Source organism: Ornithodoros turicata, chromosome 1 (genome assembly GCF_037126465.1).
Source record: "Ornithodoros turicata isolate Travis chromosome 1, ASM3712646v1, whole genome shotgun sequence".
In the NCBI taxonomy this organism is placed as follows: domain Eukaryota; kingdom Metazoa; phylum Arthropoda; class Arachnida; order Ixodida; family Argasidae; genus Ornithodoros; species Ornithodoros turicata.
The window spans coordinates 166,371,223-166,377,336 of NC_088201.1; positions in this window are offsets into that span (position 1 = coordinate 166,371,223).

Below are 6,114 nucleotides of genomic sequence, written 5' to 3' on the forward strand. Positions count from 1 at the left end.
TTTTCTGTGTGTCCTCGGAGTGGCCGCTGCCTCTTTTCTCCTTTTCTTTACAGCTGGACACAATGGCCCTAAGAACACCCCGGACAACAGGTTTTCAACGAGCGCGACCCCAGACCTTTCTGGAACTCCAAGGCTTTGACACGTAATCTCCCTGGCCGATGACCCAGGAACCAGGTCACCGGAGCTCATCCAAAACTGCCGTCAAACTAAGGAAGCCGCCATTAGGCGTCTCCGTGTTGCCAGGCCAGAACTGGCGGAGCCCGCTAGTTTTGGCGGAGGAAATCTGAACAATGGTTTTGGTTCATGTTTGTCGTTTTGTCACTGTGTGTACCAAACAAAGACGTGTGAAACGTGATAAAAAAGCGATTAAATCTAGAGTGGGGTCATATGTTGTGTGTTTTATTGTTCCGATGTATTCTTTTAGACTGGCCTCCACATCTGAGCTTTCTAACTCGAGCCTACTTAGATTTCGGTTTCTATTCCGTGGCTGTCAAACCTGTCAAGCCGTAAAACGCGTGAACGTGTCTTTAATTAGTACATTTATTGGCGATTTCAAAGATATCGTGGTTACCGATGCCTTTAAATGGAGCCGAAATCCGAGAACTTCGACGCTCTGTTTCGGAAGTCAGCAACATAAACATGAAACTGCCCATTGGCCTCTGGCGATGGAACTCCCCATTCATAATCTTAAAATAAAGTTGTTATTATTGTTGCCCAATAAATGCATAAAAGAGAACTGCAAGCAGTGCAGAGAGGGTGGATCAGGAGCATCTTTCCTAAAGTAAGTAGCCTGCTTTTCCCACTTTCATGTGTGTGAAATTCTTCCACTATGTTTTTGAGTAAATTAAGTTTGTCTTTCCCTGGCCGTGCAGCTTTGTACATCATAGTGCCAATATGTACAAACATAGCTTTATATCTGTAACATTCACCCAAACCTTTTAATTTCAACATCAGAAATGTTTTACTAACACAGCACTGACAAGAGGGCACATGCCGCAAGGTAGCATGCCGCTTAGCACCCACCTTATCCCAGTTACTTATATTTGTTTGATCCTATCTGCCATGTCTTTGTTCAACCATCTGACAAAAGGTACCAAAAGAAGCAGTGCAAGTTACTAAGAAAATAACTGCATTTCAGATACAAGTACACACACATATAGGAGCACCTTGTATTTTCCTCAAGATAATATAAGCACTCAGATATTTTCACTCTGGGAATACGACAAGCAGATGCTGCACCATCCCATTAACAGCTCCACTCGGGAAGGCTCTGGGGAAACATTGTTAATGAAAATTTGTCGCCCTCACAAGCTCCCACGACAACATACGGAACGATATTCGATATGGATTCAGCGACTTGAGGAGTGAATGTGAAATCCTACACTGACTGCAAACACGACCTCATGTGCTCCACTCATTATCAGCAATGCTTCTTTTATGGTGGACACAGTCGAGCTGTACTGAAGCCTGATGCCTGCCCTAGCATTCCGGCTCCAGGTCAACAAAGTATACATGTTCAGGTGATGGAGCTTACACTGTTTCATTCCTTTTAGTGTCAGTGTGTCTCTGTAGTTCTCTGTGACTTTTCTCAATTTTATCCTGCTTGTGGTTGTGTGCAGGTCATGCAAGAGTATACCAACAGCAAAGTGTGTCTGAGATGCAAACCTCTTCAAGCATTTGCCATGAAGCCGTGACACAGGAACGGCTCAATTTGGGCCATTCAGTTTAAAGTCTGCTTGCAGCGTACTTTTTGCTTGAGCAAGGGTTTTCAGATCCTTTTAAAAGTAAAGTACCAATTAAAAGTACACGATTGCTGTATAAATGTAATTTTAAAAGCCAGAAAAGCCAAAAAAGGGTGGCCAGATAGTTTGTGTGAGGCATATTCATCTAGCACGTGTTACATCGCTAAAATTCGTGTACTAACCACAAAACTATGGCTTAAATCTTTGTGCAATTATACCAAAACCAAGGAAGAATCCCCAGCAAAGTGCGCGGGCACTACGACTGTCGACATCAAGCAGCTATATGCTGCAACATGTTCTACATCGTGTCTGCTCAGTCGATAATCTCTTTTATATGGGGAGTACCGACACTGACACTGCAGCGTGGCGTGGTGAATGCTCCTGTGTAATACAGTCAAAGCTTGTTGCAGAGAAAGTCAATGCAATTGTATTTTCACTGAAACAAGATAGAATCATCTCTTGATTGATGAAGTTCACAAATTCCTTTATTTTATTAACAGTGCCCTCTCAAACAAAACCCATTTCCTTATTTATTGCAAAATGATAAGCCTCGCTTTATGAATCTCAAATAATTGTAATATTTTGCAGGAATATTGACCATTCATAAATTGTGTGTTAATTCTATTCGATACAATAAAGTAGACCACTCATGATCACCATCCATTCTTTTAATATAGAGGTGTACCTGTGTCGAACAGCCTGTGTACTTACACCATTATATTTACGGTCTGACTTTCTCAAGTTAAACTCATCTCCTACTGATTATTACCCCGAATCAGTTGAGCCCCAATTTTGGTCGAACATGATCTCTGTCTCAACTCCAATCGTGTATCATATCTGCTAATTAATGGCAATATGAACGTGTATGGTGTAAAATTATTTTAGCGCAAAAATAAACTATGCAAGGCATGTTTGATATCACAACATTCAGCATTTGTGACCATTAATGGTGACAACTGTATATTTGACTTCTTTTCAGTGGCACAGAGAAAAGAGAAAAATTACGAAGCTTATAACACCCAAATGCATCAGCAGCACCTGATGTCATCCTGATTTACAGATGGGAAAATGAAAGACTGTACATCCACATTTTTCTTCCCTTTTCTAGGGAGCATACTTTTAAAAAAAGACAGACGCAAGTATAGTTTGCTCAGACGTAGCGCTGTAGAACAGCATCCCATCAACGACTTGTTTTTACATGCTCCTTGGCAGCAGCAGCTACATGTCTGTTGACTACCCCGTGAAACAGCTTAATTTTACTGTACTGTTCTCTAATGAAATCGTGACTGGCATTAATAAACAGATTTTCTTTGTTGCAACAAAGTTGTGTGTTGCTCTCTCATTCACCTACACGTTTCCCTCTACTTCGTGCATTCGAATAGCTATTCTGCCTGAATCACGGCAGACTGTGATATCGTACAACGACCTACAGAGCTCTGTGCCGAGTACCGTCAACATGCGCAGTTCATTCGATGCAAACAATTTGATGCATCTGTTAATAGTTCAATTGCATGATGCAGCTAGCACGATGATCCATATGTTGCGTACCTCACTTCGCTAAACTTGAAACGAATTCACAAAAACGAACGCAGGTCATCGTTCATGGTAGAAGTGGTAAATGGCACGCAAATGGCCACAGCACCGACAACACTACTCCAACGATGAAACATCAGTTCTTTCATGTACTACTCCAACACAAACGCTACGACGTAAACAAGGCTTGAAGCCCGGAAGCCACAAATCACCAATTTCACAAAACTGTGCAGCATATTGTAGATCAAGAACTTCGAAAAATACGTTCCCTCAATACACAAACCGACGATTTCGCATCATCTTCGCCTTCGCAGTGCTTCTTGTTGACATTAGGAGCATTTAGGCTTGGCTTGGACAAGTTGCCAGCTGGATGGCTTGAATTGTGTCTGTAATCCACTTGAATCCAAACAATCATCCAACTTTAGGCACAGTGTGCCCAGACACTTTATACTTTGCGCCAAGTATGGGGAGAGATATTTCTGTGCTAATAACTGTGGGACGTCTGATGGCTGCCGCCGCCGTTTGACGCGCTGAATAGGGAGAAATGCATGGGAAGATGGCGACTTACTCCCACCTGCCAGGAACCTTCCGGAACCTTCCAGAACATGACTCACTGACGACTGCCTCGCAGTGGAATTGTACCGGCTGTGACGACACTTTTGTAACCTGTTAAAAGACCTTGTACATAGATTTTCGTCTTCGTTCCGAATAAGGCGGAGCCTCCACCGAAACGTAGACTTCCCCAGACCCTTATTTTAAATGCCAGCTAAATAAATAACTTTCCCCCACTCCCTACTTCAATCTCTGGTGTCTTTTTCCCGGGATCTCGAAAAAATGTTCCCGGAAAAAATGTCCCCGGAAATAATGTTACCGGAGGACATATCCCCAGAAAAATGTCCCGTGAGGAGTGTGGTGCGAGTACAGGTGATTTAATAGTGAGATGCGATGCTAGTGAACAGCCGGTACGTGGGGGAGGGGGTGTTGTGTGTACTGTTTAGAAAGACCGCAAAAGAGATCCACATACAGAAAATGAATAACAATCGAAAGATAAATGTTTAATGAAAATCGTTATGCACATGGTAATGGTGCTGTGCCTGAAAACGTATGGTATGCGCGATAGCGGTTAGGAAATCCTCCATTGTTCTTATACCACCAGTGTAATCGGAGCAGAGACTCCGCAGGCGTTGGTCAAGTCGCACTGTTCCAGGTCGCACTGGCTTTTCGGGTGGCAGGCCTGCTTCCCATCTTGCAATCTTCGCTTGCACAGTGGCTCCTTCGCTGCGCAGCACTTCGATGAGCCTCGATATATTGGGATGCTTGTGGCCGATGACTGCCTCTATCCGTCGGTTCCACGCCTCGCTTATATTGTTCGTCCGATGCCCTCCACTTGTGGTAGCGTCGTGCACGTTCCATAATGGGGGCGGAAAGTTGGGAAAACTACGACGCAGTCTCACGGTACCGTCTGCTCTGGATAACCTTGTGTAGGTCCCAGTGACGTAAGTCCTGTCGAAATACTCAACCAACTCAACCGCATCTCCTGGACAAGTGTCTTTCAAGAGTTGCATGCCGTCACTGACGTCTTCAATTGGGAGGAATGCGAGTCCATCGAGCTTACCAACCAGCAACCGAAAGTCCGCGTTGTCCTTGTAGTTGGTAACTAACCCTAGGCTCTGTATTCTGCGCCAAGTGCTTTGGCATAGGTGAAAGAAGCAACACCTCATTCTGACATCTTCGTGAAGGACGTTCCGTGCCGCATTGATCACGGCTGATTCAGAGTCTGTCATGACTTCTTCAGGATCTAGAGTAAGGCCCAACGTCTCACACTCGTTGATAACTGCCCTCAGCATCTCTTCGTAGCTCTACCTAGTCTTGGTTTCCATAATAGCAAACACAACCGGCACAAAACTGTTGCGCAAAGAAGCAAGTATAAAATACACTTGCTGAAACCCAGTAGGCGCAAGTTCGAAGTTACCGTCCATAAACCAGCTAGAGCTCCTGGCAAAAAGCCTCAGACCTTCAGGTGAGCCAAAAATGAGCAATCTTCCGGTGCTTGCAGTCCCACTGTTGTAGAAGAGGAACCGTTCCTGTGAGGGTTGTGCTGTCATAGTCCACGGCCCCTCTACGACAAGATCAGAAATATTTGCTGGCACAAGGGGATACCGCGACGAGCGTTGCAGACGTATACATCGTTTCAAGCTTTCTTCGCTTTTCAGCATAACTTTTTCCTCTCCAGTGAGTCCTTCTGTGCACTGTGCAATAACAGCTGCTGGAGCCTGAACCGAAGTTAAAGCCACTTCCTTCATTTTACCACGTGCCTTCCTGATGTTGATCTTGCTATAGTCTGGCGGATGGTTATGGTGCACGGAGATCCTTATCCCATCAGCTGAGGATATGGCTGCTCCTACAGCAGCGGGTCCTTTCGACGCAGTGCCATCGAAGACCTACTTTCAAGGGCTTCTGCTTAGTGTACTGATAGCCTTCGTAAATCAAGCATTCACCTCGCTTTGCAGTTTCCAAGATCTCCATTGCAGTGATCTGCAAATACAAACACATATATAAGATATAACAATTTCCGCCTGTACTCCACCACAGTTGAACTTCCCGCACTTACGCACTGCATGGAGCACTATAGTGGGACAATTAAAAATTACAGTAAAACCCGTTCGATTCACTACCCGAAACTTTGGCGTATCCGACAGAAGGCGTGTATTCCAAAGCACGAAATTTCACGAATTCTTCACTCCGCGGTAACCCTTCCGTGTGCGTCATTTCTTTAGCGAAATTTTTCCGTGTCCTTCAACCTCTCAAATTTTCTAAGTCAGTAAAAATTGGGCTCGCA